This window comes from Centruroides sculpturatus, unplaced genomic scaffold, assembly GCF_000671375.1.
Source record: "Centruroides sculpturatus isolate CEXI.00-Female unplaced genomic scaffold, Cexi_2.0 scaffold663, whole genome shotgun sequence".
Lineage (NCBI taxonomy): Eukaryota > Metazoa > Arthropoda > Arachnida > Scorpiones > Buthidae > Centruroides > Centruroides sculpturatus.
In genome coordinates, this window is record NW_019384783.1 from 171,254 (window position 1) to 191,479 (window position 20,226).

At 29.3% G+C, this 20,226-nt stretch overlaps 1 long non-coding RNA gene across 1 annotated transcript; it reads right to left on the reverse strand.

Annotated features, from left to right (window-relative positions):
• Positions 1 to 975: 975 nt before the first annotated feature.
• LOC111629221 lies at positions 976 to 17,101 on the reverse strand. Its single transcript, XR_002757300.1, has 3 exons — positions 13,994 to 17,101; positions 13,873 to 13,907; positions 976 to 1,003 (listed from the first exon to the last, which is right to left on the reverse strand). It is a non-coding gene; the product is annotated as an uncharacterized LOC111629221 (long non-coding RNA).
• Between the last annotated feature and the right edge of the window lie 3,125 nt (positions 17,102 to 20,226).

The following is a 20,226-nucleotide window of genomic DNA, read 5'->3' on the forward strand; positions in this document are numbered from 1 at the left end:
AACACGTTGTTCAATTCGTGACGTCACTCATAGGCAAACACAAGAAAGAGGGTCACGTGTCCCTCGTTCCGTGCCCTCTAGTGGCTTTTAGTTAACTCGTTCGCTTAACGCTCCGACAAACTTCCTTCCGTCGAATTTCTCCTCCTTTAGTTCAACAAGTACAAGGGTCAAAGGTCAAAGGTAAGGATGGAATTTTCCAATTGATTCGACCGTTCTATCGTGCCAAATTTTTCGATAAAAATCGCTCAGAAAATACAGAAAATTACACCAATTTTAGGCTCTACTTTAACCTGTTTTTATTAATTTATTTACTGATTTAGCCTTCAAGCTTAAGCACAAAGCTCAGCCTTAATAAATCTATTAACTAATTTTTAATATAAAAGTTCTAAATTTTATGACTTTTATCATTTTATTTCGTTAATAAACTTCTAAACTTACCTTACAAGGCACCAATTTTAATAAAGTCTAGTTATATATATATTTTAGCTATTTTTAGTTAAATATAAGCCTTAAATGTGTTAAAATGTGTAAATTTAATCTTATTATAAGGTTATTTATGCAAAAAGATAATATTTTCAGGCTTAGAAAGGCTTTTTTCTCTTTTATTCTCGCTAGACATTAACAGGTTTACCAACATCCAATCGTTATTTGCGTACGTTTTCAGGCTAATTAAGCCTCATTTTAAATTAAAATTTATATAATTTCAATTATATATGAGCCTTATACACTGTGTAGAAGTCTTAAGGCTAATTTTATTCAAGTTTTGTGCCTTTTTTTAATCATTTAAAGCATAAAAACGAATCTAAAGATAGTTGTTACAGGTATAACAAAAAACTAATTTTTCTTAATCCTAAGCTTTAAAATCGAATTATAAATAATTTTTAGAAGAGAAAAAAGCCTTACATCAACGTCTCATCTTCTTAGAAACAAGTTAGACGATACCACAACAGGATATTAAGACACTTAACCCTTGACCTTTGCTATCAAATACAGCATAGACTCGCTATAAAAAGAAGGAAATTAAAGAGGGAAAGTCTAAATTTAAGCTGTAGAGCGCCCATTTTATACTCTAAATATTTAGATTTTAACTAATTTTATAGCTTAGTTTTAGTTAGAAAAAGTTTAGTTAGAGCTCGAAGCTGTTGGAACTAATTTAGACCTTATTTCATAGCTTAAATACTTGATTAGAACTCATAGATTACAGCGTATTTAGGGCTTATTTAACCAAGAATTTAGAGCTTAGTTAGCCTAGGATTTAGAGCTTATTTAACCAAAAATTTAGAGCTTAGTTAGCCTAGGATTTAGAGCTTATAACCAAGAATTTATAGCTTAGTTAGCCTAGAATTTAGAGTTTAGTCAGCCTAGAATTTAGAGCTTAGTTAGCCTAGAATTTAGAGCTTAGTTAGCATAGGATTTGAGCTTAGTTAGCCTAAGATTTAGAGCTTAGTTAGCATAGAATTTAGAGCTTAGTTAGCATAGGATTTAAGCTTAGTTTGTTTAAAAATTAGAGCTTAGTTAACTTAAAATTTATAGCTTAAATAGACTATAATTAGAACCTAATTTCAAAAGAATTTCAGTAGTTTTTTCCATATTCCATAGTGAAAATCCCGTTAATTTTCACTTCTAATCAAACTTTTTATAATTGTTCACCAATTAATAAATCATATCTAATTAATTATAACGAAAATTATGCCCTATTTACTGTATAAATGCGTAAGTTATGCCTTTAATTAGTGCGATAGAAACCATCCACAGTTCTGCATAAATGTCGGTCTTGTTATAACGGGCCTACGCATAGAATATGTTATATTTTAAGGTATTTAAGTGTTTAAAACACTACAAATTCATCATAAAACAAGTTAATTGAGTAATTAAATTGTTAAATAACGCATAAACATCATTTATAAGCAGTAAACTTCCGTATAAATCAACGGATAACAGCGCGTAATAAGCGATTTTTCTTGTCAATTTTCGAAAATTTTTTAATATAATTTTATTAAAATTATTAAATTAAACACGAAAAAATCAATCTAAATACACAAATATTTAAAAAAATTAAGTTTTTTGCCTTAAAATTCGAGTTTTTTTGAGCCTAAATAGCGTTGAAAAAATCAATTAGATTAAAGTCAAATTTCATTAAAATTTCCCTATTTTTAAGGATATTTTCTAAAATATTAACATTATTAAAGTCTAAGAAGCATATAAGAAAACACAATTATTAAAAAAACACACATTTTATACACAAAAAAAAACTCAATTTTGTGAGTTTAAATAACGTTTAGAAACCGATTAACGTAAAGTCGAAATTTTCCCCGGTTTTTTTAGAAGAATTTTCGCCTTTTTNCCTGAAAAATATTACAAAATATAGAAAAAAGGGCCTCCAATTGAAGAAAATAATGAAGAAGATATCCTTGAATCATAAAAGGAATGCAAGATCAAAAAGAAAATGGGTCGAAAAAAGAAGAAAAAGTCGGTTGGATCATAATAAAATAATGAAAAAGATGAGCAATATGGCATAGATTTGTAATAAAATTTATATTTAAAACAGGCTTTAATCCTAAATATTAAAATATTTAAAATAAGGCTAACAGTAAAGTGAGGCTTATAATCTAAGCCAGATTTAAGCGCGTCAATAGGCTTCTAAAGGCAACAAATGCCTAAATTTACAAGGCTAAGTTTCTCGAGAAGGCATGCAAACGTTAAAATAAAGTCTAATCGCCTTTAAGGCATAATTATAAGGCTCAGACTATCTTGAACGTAACACGGTTATAATGAATAATTCAGCTAATTCAGCTTTAAATTTAGGAATTTTTGCATAAAATTACGAATTTAAACCCTTAAAATTACTTAAATTTACATATTTAACGCCTTAAATCGATCTAGAAAGGCAAAAATCATGTAATAAACAACTCACCCCATTCTGGAACGTGATATTACTTGAAACGATCCCTAAAATGCGGGGAAAATATATTAATAAAATNTTTATGGATGATAAAGTATAAAATGATGAGAAATTCAACATTAACAGCATATTAATCACAATTTATCATCTACAAATTCATGATTTAAAGCGGAGCCTTTATTTTAAGGTTATATAAAATCAGGCTAACGTTATTAATTATTTTTATCCAATTTAATACAATAAACACTTATTAAAAAGGCTACTTGCGATTATAAATATAAAGTGTAACTTAAGTAGGCTAAATATCTTCATTTAGCCTGAATAATTCGTGCAAAATCTAATAAAATGTGGCTATTTTAAGTAAAAATTACTTATTATTTCTCAACAGACAGGATACTTTTAAAGCAAGGTTTAAATCTAATTTTAATATAAGTAATATATAAAGGCTCGATATACATAGCCTGAAATAGATGGAAACGCGAGAGAGCTTCGTTATTTTAATTAAAGCTTAATAGTGAGCCTATTTTATTCCGGAGACACGGCAAAAAAGGCCTTGAGAAGCATAAAGCTCTAAAATAGGCTAAAAAGTATAATTTAAGCCTGAATTATCTGTATTAAAGTCAGAAGCTTTACATATTAACTCTCAGCAAATAGTTCATGAAAAAATAGCCTTAAACTTTATTTTAAATTTACTTTATATAGGTCATGTTTTGCAGGCACAAGTTATATAGCCTTTTATAAAGAGGGACTTATATAGTTTCATGACTTGCAGACGACGATGGAAGTCAAATATTCTTTAGAGTTTTGAAAATATAAGGCTTAATTATTAACATTTTAACTAGAAGAAAGCATTTATAGGCCTTAATGAATAAGTAATATACCGTGTCTCAGTCACCTTATTATTGTAAACCTGTAAATATGCCTAGATCTTATTGCCTATGAGGCATTTTATATGCAAGTGTGTAAGTATGATTTACAGACCTACATACCTGTAACCTATAGGCTAAGTAGGCCTTAGTCTGTAGCAATGTTGTCAATTCCCAAAGATATAAAACTCACTTTTATATTAGATAGAAATTAGCCTATATAATTGGCCTAAGTGTATAAACATATACAGAGCCTACAAGCCACACTATATAGGCCTGTATATTGTAGAGAATTCGGGAGATACACAAATATTTCAAGCATAATACTGGAAGATACAGGCTAGATTCTATAAGTAAAGGAAGAATTCTAGGTGTAAGGGCACACTAAACATAATTCTATACAAATTTGTATATTCTACAACGCGTTTTGAGTTAAAAATACACCAAAATAACAATATTTAAGCGGTACAAAGCTTCGGCATCTTTGATTTTTCTCTTATTTAGAGAACTTTGAACGCCATTTTCTTTTTATCTGTATATTTAATAAAGACTAGAATATTTACTCTATTGTAAATTACTTAGAGAATAGAAATTATTAAGCAATGAGCTTAGAAAATTAATCTTTATGAGGCCTATTAACAAGCTACAATACTTCTAAACATTAATTTAACTTGTTTACTCGTTCTATAGAAGTAATTTCAAGCAGCTAGAGTAATTTATAAACGAATATTTTACATAAAAATTGACAAAATAAGACCTAGTTTGATACTTTAGTAAGTCTAGAAAATAAATTAATTGACTCTAAACAATTTATTAAGCATTATAAGTCAATTATAAACTATTCTTAGTGTACTAGAGAGTTAAATAAGGAGGATAGAAGCATATAATTTAAGATTAAGAAGGGACCGTCAAGTGTTCTGAGTTATGGAATGAATCATTAAATGTATAATTTCTTTACAGATCACGTACGAAATAAATATTTCAAGAAGTTAAAGGACATGAACTTACATGGTAATGAAGAAGCTGGCAAGTGTTCAAGACTGATGACAATGTTAGAATTGGGCATGTGAAGGTACCTTGGCCTATGGACAACCCGACTTGACACTAACCCCAATTGATGCCGTGACCAAATGAACCAATGGGATGCACTTACGTCACAATTTAAACATTTTTAGACATTACAATTTAAACTGTAAACAACTCATTTTATAATTAATGACCTTAATATATCGTGTTGACTGTTTAACAGGAAATTCCGCATATATTTTTTGGTGGTTTTTGATAATATTTGGGGCCTATTTTTGTAAAATAGGCTCTCTCTTTCTCTCTCTGTAGGTTAAAGGTCACTTAAACGCTTTAACAAATTTTTTTAATGACTTTTTATGTCTCCTTCAGGCCTAAACATAATACCGTACAGTTTCTAACTATGTAAAATAAAAAAATTTAGATCTTAAAGGCCTATTAAGAGGCATAAATTTAGATTAAATGAGGCTTCTTTTAGGGTTCAGGAATTGTTAAGTTGTCAAGTTATATAAGAGTTATTAGACAAAGAAAAACCTAATTTCTATGGTAAATTGAACTCATTTTGAGTTTAAATTGTCTCCGGATAATAAAATAAACTTAAAATTTTTACATTTTGATTTAAAATTTAAAATATCTTACGTATTTACATCATAAATTTATACATTCAATTGTAAACTAGGAGTGCTTATCAGTGGATTTAAAGCATTATACAACTAAACTAAACCGATCGATTTATAAAAATAAACACAATTTAGTTTACTATTTAAATATAAATTCGTTATTTTATTTATTTATATATAAAATTTACGATTTATCATCGAACATATCTTATATAATAAATAAAAACTCTATCGATAATCGAACATTTAAAAATAGGGGAAAAAAATCTAAAACGGAATATTTATTTTATATAAATTAGTTTAAATGACACGAAAATCAATTATATTTATTGTTTATAACAATAGAAATATCATTGTTGCCGTAAAATACATGAAATTGTATCACATTGTTATAAATTAATCAGTTTCGTAAACACGTGTTCAATCACATGGCTGAAAATTAATCAATTTCATTACGCACGTGGTTTCAAACTAATCAATTTCATTGTGACGTTTTCGATCACGTTGTTTCGAACCAATCGATTTCATTACGCACGTTTCCAATTGTTGCGTAATTACAAAACCTAATTATTACGTAATAATAATATATTAGGGGAAAAATGATCAATTTATTGTGTAAAAATCCTCTAGAATCTACTGATATCCTCTGAATAAAGATTTTTGTTCCCATTCCTTAACCGCTATATTTGTTTTTCTTATCCACTAAATATTTAAAATTTTAGGGGTTTTAGAGGATTTTTATTTATGCCCTCTGATTTTATATATAATCCCTTATAAATGAACTTTCAGAGGTTTTCAGAGGGATATATATATATATTAATTAAAATAGGAGCTACTTTTAAGTTCGATTTTTAAGCCGTTTAAGGATTAAAATTTAATATTTTAAGGTTATAAACACTTATTTTTTATATCTACTCACGTTAAATTAGTGCTTGGTCTAGTTTGGGGTAACTAAATCTTGATTTTTATGATAATATACGATGAAGATACTAAGTTTATAGGAATTATTATGGAAAAACAAAGGAAACCAAGCTATTTTAGGGGGGGGGAAAACATAGTGTCATTAGTTTAGGAGTGGTGTTTAGTACCCAGAAGTATAGTAAGATGGCGGCGATTGGATAACTTAGCCCATTGGGCAATGGAATACCCCGCTAATGAACGGAGGCCTTTCATTAAACAGGTTTAACTTAGCTATGAGAGGTGAGTGTTTACACGTTTATGCCCTTATATTTATACTTTATAAGGCCTAAATTTAAATATTAACACTATCTTTAACGTGTTTAATCATTTTTAAACACGTAAACAAACATACTTTTTATCCAATTTATGTCAAGGTTATGGAGTGTTATATTAAACTCCGTCGTTTTTTTAGAAGTTAAATGTGTGTGGTCCTTATATAAGTTAATTTAAAAGATACTTGTGGGCCTATTAACGAATTTATATAGTTTATATATAGTAGAATATATAATGAAACTATCCTTTTATAAATAGGCTTTAAAACTATATTAATAAACCTTAAAATAGGCCTTAAAATAGCCTTAGACTGGTTCTCAATCGTACTTTAATGCATACAACAGTGAATCGAATTTTTCTGTATTTTTCAAAGCCTTTACCTAGTTTAGGTTAGCAATGATATATTCTATTTTAAATTAGGATTTCCTTATTCCTACACGTATAAGCTTCTGGCTTATGTTGCATGGATGTTAGCAAGAGTCTATGTGAAAAATAAGGATCTAACATTAAGTACACATAAAAATCTCTACTTAAAAGAGACTTCAACACAAGGATAGGATATTTAGAACCTGTAGAAGGCCTTAAAATTGTAAATAAACATACATTTTAGGGATTTATTTATGGATTCAGTTAGATCTAGCAGATGTAGTGTAACGAACTTAGATAAATAAACAACTGTAACACGTTATAAAGTGGGTTTGAATGATCTTAATCTTTATTAGAATAAAAATAAACCATTTCTTTAGAGAATCTAACACGTAAAATGAAAGAATTTTTATTTATATTTATAAAAATTTCGTTTATAATTTCCTCTAAATTAATTATCTAATAAGCAGTTGCATCTTCTTATGTCGTAATGTTTCAATAATAACGCCTAAAAGACAATATAATAAACCTTTATCCTTATGAGTTATATATATAAAACCTATTATCCTTATGTGTTTTACTTATAGAATCTCTTAAATTTATATTATTTAAGGCTATGAGCCTGTAAACTGCATTCAAAGCTTAGAATAGTAATTCTAATTGAAGATTTATCATCGTAGAAACTAAAGATTCTAATTACCCTTAAACTCTAATTTATAAATTAGAATTTAATTAAGATTAAGCCCTTCTAAATCTTAAGATAGGACCTATAAATCTCAAAATAGGATTACAGTAAGGATCAACAGGTGTTTAGGTAGATCTACAATGTCTAGTACTATCTACAACCCTAAAAAAGAGGATTTTATAGTCTAAATTATAAGGCTGCACCCAAATTTATATAATATTAAGCTTACAGACATCTAATTATACCCAAAATCCCTAAATTTAGGGAAATTTTATTTTGTTTACGGCCAGTAAACGCTTATAGTTATGAAGTTTGGAGGCATAATATGGGGCCTAATTAAGACTAAACAAATAAAACTCAGTGGCCATTTTGTAGGGCCATTCTTTAACACATATTTAAAGGCCCTACAATATAATTCTGCTTTTATACGTATTTTTAACATCGATTTGCATCGCAGCGTGTTCCCGTTTCGTGAGTAATAAGCCTAACAAGTCACGTAGGATTGGATATTTTTAACGCTCAATCCAAAATTAGACATTCAATATATTAATTTTTAATTTGAATCTATAATATTCTAGAATTTCTTTTGTCTACAATAAGCTTTTATTGATCACAACAATATGATAGAGGTGAGAGTTTTCGATTTAGAATGTGGTTTAAATTAGTTATTTTCTATTAAATTTTAATAAATCTATGGTCCTATAGCATGATTTTCAGTTAAAATATCTTACAGAGATTACTTTTCTTTTGTTTTGAGGACGAAAAATTGAGGATTTATAATTAAATTTACACCTAAAGTTAAAGAAAATATAGCTCATCCCTAGTCCTTTTTATATTCCCTAATCATTTCTAGCCTTTCTTTTTGAAAATATAAGGCTTAATTATTAAAATTTTAGCATAAATAGAGCATTTATAGGCCTTATATAGTGCCGTAATGAATAAGTAATATAACTTTGCCTAGATTTTTCATAGTTACTACTCATTCATAGTCTTTTCCATAGCATGTACTAATTTATTTATATAGTTCCTAATCATTCCTAGTTTTTACCATAGTCTTTACTTATTTTTAGTCTTTTTCATAGTTCCTAATCATTTCTACCCTTTCTCATACGTTTACTTATGCCTAGGCTCTTTTACAGTTAGTACTCATTCATAATGATCCACTATAATCTAGCTTATATTAATCTTCTCTATAGTTTTTAATCTTTCCTAGTCTTCCCATAGCCTTTACTTATTCCCTAATCATTCCTAGCCTTCCCCATAGCCTTTACTCATTCCCTAATCATTCCTAGCTTTCCCCATAGCCTTTACTCATTCCCTAATCATTCCTAGCCTTCCCATAGCCTTCACTTATTCCCTAATCATTCCTAGCCTCCCCCATAGCCTTGAGTCATTATTATATTCTCTAATCCTATTCATAATCCATAAGCTTTCCTATTCCTTACCATTATCCCATAGTAATTTCTACTAATCTCTTGATGTTAATGAACGTCCTCGAAATCCATACATTTGTAAACTAGTAAAGGACTATGGCACTCAAGCTAGATATAAGACTGAGAAAAGGACTAGGAATGAATAAAAAGGACTAAAGAAATGACTAGTAAAGAAAAGGAAATGATTAGTGACTGTACAAAGGTTTAGGAATGACTATGGATTAAGCAAAAGACTAAGAAAACTAATGACTATAGAAAGGACTACGAATAGGATTAGGAAAGTTTATGGTATTAAGAATATGTCTAGACTAAGAAAATCAATTAGGAATGATTAATTTTCTGTAGAAAGGATTCCTGACGATTAAGGTACAGATTAGGAGATTTAAGGACTGTAAAAACGACTAAAAATGACTACTTGAAAGTTAAGGAACTAAGAAAATCGACTAAAAGTGAATAGCGACTGTAGGTTAGATTAGGTAATGCTTGTAGATTATAAAAACTAGGAAGAATATGGACTTATTTAGGACAATACCCGCGACAAGGACTAAGAATTTCCTTTCATTCAGCAGAATTGTTGCACCGTTTTAGTTTATGAAGTAGATAAGCCGTTAGATAAAAGTAGATAAATAAAATAGGACAAGATATCCCAAAATTTAGGTTAAACTGTAAAGCATTCTGACTTACAACATACCCCCTTACGCTATTCTTAATCTACTATAACCTACATACATTGAATTCTATAGACTAGTTAAGGTCTTTTAAGTGTATTAAATTAATAATTAACATGACTTTACAGCTTAATAATGCTGACAATTAAAGAAAAATTCTACGATGTATTTATTTAACTGTAGAAAAGCAGTAATACAAGTGGCCTAGATCGAAATTAAATTAAAAACTAGGTTACATTTATGTTAATTTATAAGCTTATATATTGAGCCTTTATCTATTTAAGTTTTAGGCAGAAGCTTAATATAAAATCAGGCTCAGTTTACGCTTATAATACACGAAAATCCTTGTTAAACAAGTTAGAGCCTCTTGTTAGTGATTTATTTCTGTAAAGCTTGTTAAGAGGCCTGAATTTAGTTGAATTTTAACTGAAGGCTCAATTATTATACCAAATTTAGGTTCGTCTAAGCCTTAAAAAACTCACTTATGAGAACATATTCTTATAAAAGCTCAAATTAAGTTAAATTTAAAGCCATATGAGCTTATAAAACAGACAATATGTGTCAGTTAAAAGGCTAATTAAATCTGTTGTTGAAGACGTACGTTAAACCTTGTGAGCCTACTTTAAAACTACAAAACTTTCATTTTAATTAGTGATAAATTTATCCAGTAGTCCAAATAGTAAGCCTTTAATATATGAAGTTAATTTATACAGTCTCAGGCTAACTAAGGCACATAACACTGCCTTGAAAGCATTGTAAACTTTAATTAACAGTAATTTTAAAGTAATTTACAATGAAATTTCGTATTTTTAAAGCTGTTACAATACTTTATGCTTGTTACTTGATGTTAAAAATTTATGTAGATGCGATCGAATTATTGTTACATGCCAAATCTTTATATTATGATTATATATTAAGTCATTTCGTGTTTGTAGCCTTTAATATAAGGCCATTAAAACAAATTATTTTTTTAATAAAATTAAATTTACGATTAAATAAAGCCTTAAAACGTCTGTCTTCTTTAATTCATTTTAACAATAAATTATACAGTTTTATATAATTAACGTTGAATTTTTTATAATTTTACGTAATTTTTAAATTAAATATCAATATTTTATTATAAAAATAAGGCTACAGCCTTGTTAACAAGCATTTTAAATGATCCAAATGTCGAATTCCTATGACACGCCATGCCTAAAACCAAGCTAAAATCTAACACGGTGTTTACATTATTTCTTAATTGTCTTGCTTATATCTACAATTATAAGGCTAAATATCCTTAAAATAGCCTGAATTATATTAAAAATCTATTCTTATTTGTTAAATATAACACTAAAATCTTATCAATTTAAGACTCTATCGTTTATGGACACGAATGTTTCTGGTAATATATATTATAAATTCAAACAAAATTACTGATTTTAATTAAAAAATTAGCCTTATGTTTATTTTAAAAAATTGCTTAAATGGAAGTAAGCCTTTGAAAATTGTAGCCTTAAACGTAGGCTATCATTTCAGAAACTGTGAAGAAGTTCAGTTCAGTGCAGAAATCTAACTGTAGAACACATAAATAAGTCGAATCTAGGCTCAAATAAGGCTTAAATTAATTACACAGAAAGTAAATTTGTTACGGTAAAAGTAGCCTAAGTTTTAAATTCTAGCCTGAAAAGGCTATCTATTTAAAACTTAGTTGCATAATTGGAAACTAGTTATACCCACGATTAGTCTACTAATGGGCAAATAGAAGGCTCTGATAATAGTTTGATACTAAATAAAACTTAATAAAGCCTTAAAATAAAGTGTAAAAGGCAAACAAAGTGAAATAGAAATGAGCCAAGGTTTTATTTTAATATACAGTCGACCCCCCATAACACTGTTGATTTTTCCATTTTATATGAATTCCGTGTTGTACGAATCACTTAGATTTTACAAATACGTCAGCCGTTCACAGCCAGGCACACTTATTTGTAAAATCTAAGTGACTCGTACAACATGGAATTCATATAAAATGGAAAAATCAACAGTGTTATAGGGGGTCGACTGTAATATTAACAACAGTATATACAAACATATAAGCTAAATTATTATAATATTATGTATATAAAAGCCTTAATTACCTTACATAAGCCTTTTTATTAAATTGTTAAGGCATGCATAAGCCTACATTTGAAAATATCCTAGAAAATTCTTGCTTGACATCTCAATGCAGGCCTAAGGCTATAACTTGGATTTGCATTAACTCTACATAAAATATCGACCTTAATTTATTATGAATTGATGCCTATCTAGCCTAATAAATTAGTTTAAGGATCTGATTAAAGAATGCCTTAATCTAATTAGGTTATTTACTTCCAAGTAGTGAAGGATTCAACTGAACTTCTTGATGTTTTCTTTTTTTTTCGAACTTATTAATTAGTTTTAAATAAAAGTTACAAAATATACAATTAAAATAGACATTTATATAATAAAAATTAGCTAAATTTATTTAAAATTAGCGAAAAATAAGGCTGAATATGTGAAAGATAATGATAAACCCTCTAGGCAATGTAGCGAATGAATTGAAATTTGAAAGGAAGTAACAGGAGTTTCTGTTGAATATTAAAAATATTTTTCTGTTTTTTCTTGTGGAAATTATCAGTAGGAAAATGCTGAAAAATATGGAAAACAATTCGTAAAAGTGAAAGAAAAATAAAAAGCAAAATTCATATGTTTATATGCAGAATTTGTAGCATGGCAGCTATTGATGATTCAATAGAAATTGGAGATAAATTAGAAATTTCTGCTAGAGTTTTCTTCATTATCTTGCGAAAATTATGAAAATTAACCTTAAAATACGGATGAAAATTATAAAAATAAACCTTAAAATATGGAGGTAAATGGAAAAAAGTAAAGTGTTTTATAACACTTTACTTTCCTCCATTTATCCAGTCAAGTGTGTTAAAAAGGTGAGGAATTATATACACAAAAAAAATGGAGAAAATTACAGTAAATAATACTAAAAATATGAATAAAATTCAAGAAAATACTCTAGAAAAATTGAGAAAATAGAGGAACATGTTGATAAAATGGAGAAAATAAAGAAAAAAATTCACAGAAAATACCAGTCGACTCCCCTATAACACTGTTGATTTTTTCGTTTTATATGAATTCCATGTTGTACGAGTCACTTAGATTTTACAAATACGTGTGCCGGGCTGTGAACGGCTCACGTATTTGTAAAATCTAAGTGATTCGTACAACATGGAGTTCATATAAAATGGAATAATCAACAGTGTTATAGGGGGGGGTCAACTGTATATGAAGAACAAAACATTAATACTCAATATATGGGGCAGAAATTCAGAAGAAAAAAAAATTTATCACTGCTAAACAAGCATATTCCAATGCAAAAGNGGATTAATCCATTAAGAAACAGGAATAAAATGGAGAAAAATATCTAGAAAAATTTAAGGTTAAATATTAAATTTTTAATTAAAAAAAATTTAAGATTTCCATACGAAAAATCACCTGAAAAATATTACAAAATATAGAAAAAAGGGCCTCCAATTGAAGAAAATAATGAAGAAGATATCCTTGAATCATAAAAGGAATGCAAGATCAAAAAGAAAATGGGTCGAAAAAAGAAGAAAAAGTCGGTTGGATCATAATAAAATAATGAAAAAGATGAGCAATATGGCATAGATTTGTAATAAAATTTATATTTAAAACAGGCTTTAATCCTAAATATTAAAATATTTAAAATAAGGCTAACAGTAAAGTGAGGCTTATAATCTAAGCCAGATTTAAGCGCGTCAATAGGCTTCTAAAGGCAACAAATGCCTAAATTTACAAGGCTAAGTTTCTCGAGAAGGCATGCAAACGTTAAAATAAAGTCTAATCGCCTTTAAGGCATAATTATAAGGCTCAGACTATCTTGAACGTAACACGGTTATAATGAATAATTCAGCTAATTCAGCTTTAAATTTAGGAATTTTTGCATAAAATTACGAATTTAAACCCTTAAAATTACTTAAATTTACATATTTAACGCCTTAAATCGATCTAGAAAGGCAAAAATCATGTAATAAACAACTCACCCCATTCTGGAACGTGATATTACTTGAAACGATCCCTAAAATGCGGGGAAAATATATTAATAAAATATTTTTTTTTTTTAAATTCAAATTCAAATTACGTCAAAGGGGAAAAAAAACTTACGTCACTTCCCGATTTTGATGTCAAAATTTTTACACAAAAATCGTCTGAGTAACCTTGTGTTAATGCCGCAGTATCGAGGGCGCCACTGTAACTGGCGACACTCCTCACCCAATCGCTGTCACCCCCGACGTCACGTTGTCCCCGCCTCCGAAAGCATCTTCGACCAATCGCCAGGCGGAGCCAGGAGATACGATAATTAGAAAATTCGCTTCCTATTGGCCGATCGCGAAATGTTTCAATTTCGTTTTTTTTAAAAATCGACCAATAGAATTTGAAGCTAAAGCGTAAACACTTTCGCTTTCGTTTACTTAATTTAAATATTACGTAACGACTCGATTTAATTTGATTTTTTTTTTTTTAATTTTTTCTCTACGCCACCTTCGAGCCTACAGGAGGGAAAACATCGAAATGACACGCAGCAATTTAATTTAATTAATAAATCTGTAAGGCCCTACACTAACTTTATATTAAATTATAGAAATTTGGGGCCTCTTCTTTCATTTTTAGCAAAATTTTCTTGCTTAATAAGGCCTTACACGCTAAAAGTTATGTAAGAACTCAATGTGTATAGTGAAATGACTTTATTATAGTGTAGGGCCTGTAATAAAGTCTACATGCAGTAAGATTAATGCCTATATATAGAAGCTCAGTATAGAAGTAGGGCCTGTATAGAAGCTCAGTATAGAAGTAGGGCCTGTATAGAAGCTCAGTATAGAAGTAGGGCCTGTATTAAATCTTCAACACCATGGTACCTTCAGTAAAGCCTTAGTAATGTAGTGTTTACAGTGATGATTTGATACTTTAATGCCTATGCTAAGGCCTCAGTAGTGTAATGCTTATATTGAGAATTTAGTAGATTAATGCCGTAGTTTTAGTGCTTATATAAGAGTCTTTTCTGTTCAACTTTTATTACTACAAAATCTTTTTGGAGACTCTAAACTGTATTTCTAAGCTATAAATTTAGGCTATAAACTACACTTTTTAGAAGTTTAAACTGCGTTTAAGCTATGGGTAGGGCCATATTTATGTATTAGCTCAATAAAATTCAGTTTTCGTGGATATAGTTTAAGGCTTCACAGTTTATAGTTTGTTATTATTTAGTGGCTTGAAATGACATCTTATTCCTAACAGGTGTAGGCCCTAACTGGTACTTTTAAAGTAATTGTAATACCTGCTGTTTTTCTGCTAGGGCCTACTACATTCTGAAGAATCCAACAGGCTTTACAAGAACACCAGGCCCTAAGAGAAATACATTAGTTCTAATGCCTTCAATAGGGCTTAGTTTGTAGAATTAAATGCAGTAGTTACTCTACAATGAAAGGTGTAGGGCCCTAGTCTAGTAGGTTCTGTTATTTGGGGTTATATTATAATAGTTTTAAGCTCTGTGTTTTATACAATAGGATTTAGTGGGCCCAAATAAGCGTTTTAAACTATATTATTTCTAAAATAGAGCCTAGTTGATTAATTAATTCTTAATAAATTGCAAATTCTTGTAAAAATTTAGGCTTATTTCGCATATAATTTTAATATTTTCTTAATAAGGCCCTATTAGGCCTTAAACGTTTTGCTAGAGGTCTTCTAAGTTTTCTTCCCTCTTATAAAATCGCATTCAATTTCTGTGTTCAGCTCAACGTAATGGAGGTTCCAACTACCCATTTGAGGCCTCTTAAGTGTACTTTTATAAATAGAATTTGATATAGGCCCTAGGTTCAGAGCCTCTTAAGCGCTGGAATCTCAAGCAAATGCTTAGTATTACAGGGTAATCTGATATGGGGCCTATTTAAAATACCTAATAAAAATAAAGAAAAAAAATCCTAGATATAGGCATTAAAAGCTTAGGAAAAAAGGTGCCTGATTTATCTAATGTATGCCTATTACAGTTGAGGCCTATTGAAAAGTTTGGAGATTCAATGAAGCTTTATCTTACAAATTCCTCTATACAAAAAGGCCCTCCCTAATAAGAATAGATAAAGATTAGTGGATCCTAATAATATATACTACACTTTATTTGACTTTTTTTACATGTTCTCCTATTCCTAGTCGCATTAGAGGGACCAAAACAACCAAAAGGACACCCGCAAGTGGCCTTATCGAGATAGAAGAGGGGACACTTCCAGGAAAACTGATATTTGAGGGAGAAAAACACTAAATAGACCAGTAATTCAATTCCAAAAAATTTATTTTAGAGAATTTTCTAGTATTTTTAACCCATAGGAAGAAGGGGAATCTCAAAAAAACCTCTTAAAATATCCAAGAAAACCTCTAGCTGATCCTCCTGAAACATACCAATTCCACTACGTCTAAGTCCATCTTATCAAAGAATTTGGTAAAGATTGATGGTTCCTAATAATATATACTACCCTTTATTTAATTTTCTTAGATGTTCCTCTATTCCTAGTCTATTAGGGGGGTCCAAAAAAGCCAAAAAAAACGTCTAATATTACACCTGCAAGTAGTCTCATCAACATAGAAGATAGGACACTTCCAGGAAAAGTATCAGTTTGATAAATGATGCCACTAAAAAGACCAGTAATTAAATTCAAAAAAACTCTTATTTTAGGCAATTTTCTAGTATTTTTAAACCATACAGAGTGGGGGAATCTCCAAAAAAACCTCTTAAAATACCCAAGAAAACCTCCAACTGATCCACCTTCAACCTAACAATTCCACTACGTTTAAAGGCTGGCACCGACGAGAATTCGCGAAGATCGGTGGTCCCTAATAATATATACGACCCTTTATTAGATTTTTTTTCGTTTTAGATGTTCCCCCACTCGTATTCGCATTAGGCGGGTCTCCGAAAATACGAAAAAAACGTCCCGAAATTACACCTGTGTACGTGGCCTTATCGAGATGGAAAAAAAGGGAGGGAGCACTTGCAGGAAAAGTATCATCTCAGGGGATGAAGACACTAAATAGGACAGTGGTACGCATGCTCGTAGGGACCATAAAACAGATTGGCTAGGTTCCCTAGAGAAATAATTCTTGGTGGCCTCAAAATTGGAGGGAGGCGATGGGAGGAGAACAAGATGGACCAAGAAAATAGAATGTATAGATGTCAAGAAAATGGAAACTGCATGAATAATGTCGTTCCCCCCTTCTTCCTATTCGCTGTCCCCCCTCCTCTTCACGGAGCGAGGATCGATATCGTGAGAGAAACACTGGTCTAACCTTCCTCCTCCTCCCCCCACCCTTTTATTGCTTCCACAAAAATTCCATTAAGGGTTATATAATACTCTCTTTGACTAATTTATTTATGCCCTTTTATCTAATAATTTTCTATACAAAAATTGTAGAATTGATGATGAAGATGAGATTTTTTCTCTCGTCTCCGTTTATAACCCGCACCCTTGTACTCGGCTTTATGATATATATATAAAAAAAAGGGAGAAAATGAGGTATACGAGGTCGTAAATTCGTATGGAATAATGAAAATCTGCTGGTTCTAAAGTAAATTTCGATATTTTAACAAATATTTGAAAAATTCAAAGCGAAATTTAAGTGTTTTGAAGGCTAAAATGGCCCTGATAGTATGAGATGACCCTGTTTTTTGATATTATAACATATATTTTCAGGTGTTTTTACTAGTTTTTTGGAAAATTCAAGGCTAAATTGAGTATTCTGAAGGCTAAAATGGCCCTGATAGTATGAAATGATCCTGTTTTTTGATATTATAACATATTTTCAGGTGTTTTTACTAGTTTTTTGGAAAATTCAAGGCTAAATTGAGTATTTTGAAGGCTAAAATGGCCCTGATAGTATGAGATGATCCTGTTTTTTGATATTATAACATATATTTTCAGGTGTTTTTACTAGTTTTTTGAAAAATTCAAGGCTAAATTGAGTATTTTGAAGGCTAAAATGGCCCTGATAGTATGAGATGATCATGTTTTTTGATATTATAACATATATTTTCAGGTGTTTTTACTAGTTTTTTGGAAAATTCAAGGCTAAATTGAGTATTTTGAAGGCTAAAATGGCCCTGATAGTATGAGATTATCCTGTTTTTTGATATTATAACATATATTTTCAGGTGTTTTTACTAGTTTTTTGAAAAATTCAAGGCTAAATTGAGTTTTTTGAAGGCTAAAATGGCCCTGATAGTATGAGATGATCCTGTTTTTTGATATTATAACATATATTTTCAAGTGTTTTTACTAGTTTTTTGGAAAATTCAAGGCTAAACTGAGGTTTCTTGTAATAGAAAATTGCTCAGATAGTGAGATATGATCATACTTTTTGGAAAATTCAAGGCTAAATTCAGGTTTTTTGAAGGAGAAATCGCCTTCATAGTAAGATATGACTGTTAGAGGGGGGAATAGGAAAGAACACACAAGACCAATTAAGTTTAAAGCTGAAAATCTTGAAACTTTTATCATTTTATAAGGATTCTGTAACCTGTGCCTTATAAATAAGGCTTACAATATATAATTAATTAAATTTAAAGCAAGTTACAACATATAATTTTATTCAGGGGTGCGAAAAAACGAGGAAATGATTAAAAAAAATATCATTTAAATTGCTGGAATCACACGTTTTAACAGTACAACTTCTATAGAACACCTAACATAATTACAATTTTATTATAAATTTCTATGTATAAATTATATAAAATTTCTATTTTCTAGTTTCTATAGAGTAATTAAAAGGCTTAAAACGTTAAATTTTGAATAAAATTTAAAATATAAGCCTAATTTTTGCCATTTTTTGATCAAGTTCCGAAGCATCACCAACAGAACAAACAGGGTGAAACTCCTCATAAATTACGATCTAATAAAGAAATTTACCATAAAAATCGTATAAAATTACTGATTTTCAGTTTTAGATAGTAATTTTAAGGGTTTATTACGTAAAATTTCGAGTAAAACTTAGTAATTTATCTCAATTTTTCGTTGTTTTTTCAGCCCTCTAAACACTAGATCTAAAGTCATAAGGTTATTCAGTAACAAAGAAAATGATAATTAATCCTTAAAACATAAAAGATTTATAAAATTTAATGCATTTTAAGTAAATATTTTAAAGGATTTTTGTAAAAAGGGGTCAGAGTATTAAATAAAACACACACAAATCTGTGTGAAAATGTTTCACTTAAAATTTAATTATTATAAAGTTTAAATGGAACAGAATGCTCCTAAATACATTTTAAAACAGGGAAATTCCCTTATTTTAAATGTATGTAGGTGTAGGTAATTTAAAAAATAGGGAAATTTCCCTATATTCGTATAAAAAACAATACAAAACTTGACCTACTTCCGTCAACTCTATCTTAAACAATAACGAAATAATTCTTGTGTTTTTTAACTTAATTTTTAAGAAAATAACTAAAAAATTTAAGTAAAATTCCTAAAATATAATTTAATTAAGTCTTTTACAGATAATTCAAGCAATAAATGATAAGAGATTGTGTACTTTAAGCGATTTAGGGCATGAATTTTTGCCTTAAAATCCTACCTAAATGGCAATTTTAGTTAATTTTTTAAACTTTATTTTGTAAAAAACTGAATTATAATCCTTAAAAGCACAAATTAAACTAATTTTCTGTATAATAATTTATATAATAAAGCTCTAAAAACATTCCTTTTTTTCGTTTACAGGATGAAAACGTGGAAATCAAGAGCAAGAACATCAAGAAAATTGACTTAAAAAATACAAAATTTAAATAAAATTACTTAAATTTTTATAATATTTTAAATTATAGAATGTTTTAGAGTATATTTATGATACTTTTGACATAATTTAGGTAATAAAATTGGATTTAAAGGTGTGTACAACGAGCTGAAAGTTGGAGCCAAGTAAATGGGATGCTATGAAAATGTTGGCCTAAAACTACCTCCTACCTTAAAATACACATAAAAAAGCTAGATTTTTAGATGTAAATTCGATTAAAATTTATAAAAATTAACATATTTTGGACGTATTTTGGCTAGTTTACATTTTACTCCCCTATTTCAAGGCCCGTCCTTAACACGCTTTTATCAACACTTCAGGGAAATATCCCTTAATATATTGAATAAAATTGAACTTTTTAGAGACTTTTAGCTACTTTACAACGTTAGGAAGAGAAAAAACACGTAATATTTACCTGAAAATTGCACGGAATATTCATAAAATAACGTGGACCCGATCAATAATTCGTAGTTAGAAAGTTAGTTTATTGTCATTGCTGCTTAGTCTATCCCACAATGCATGGCAATTATCCCTAAAAGTATTGTCGAGAGGCGGGTTCTTTCCTT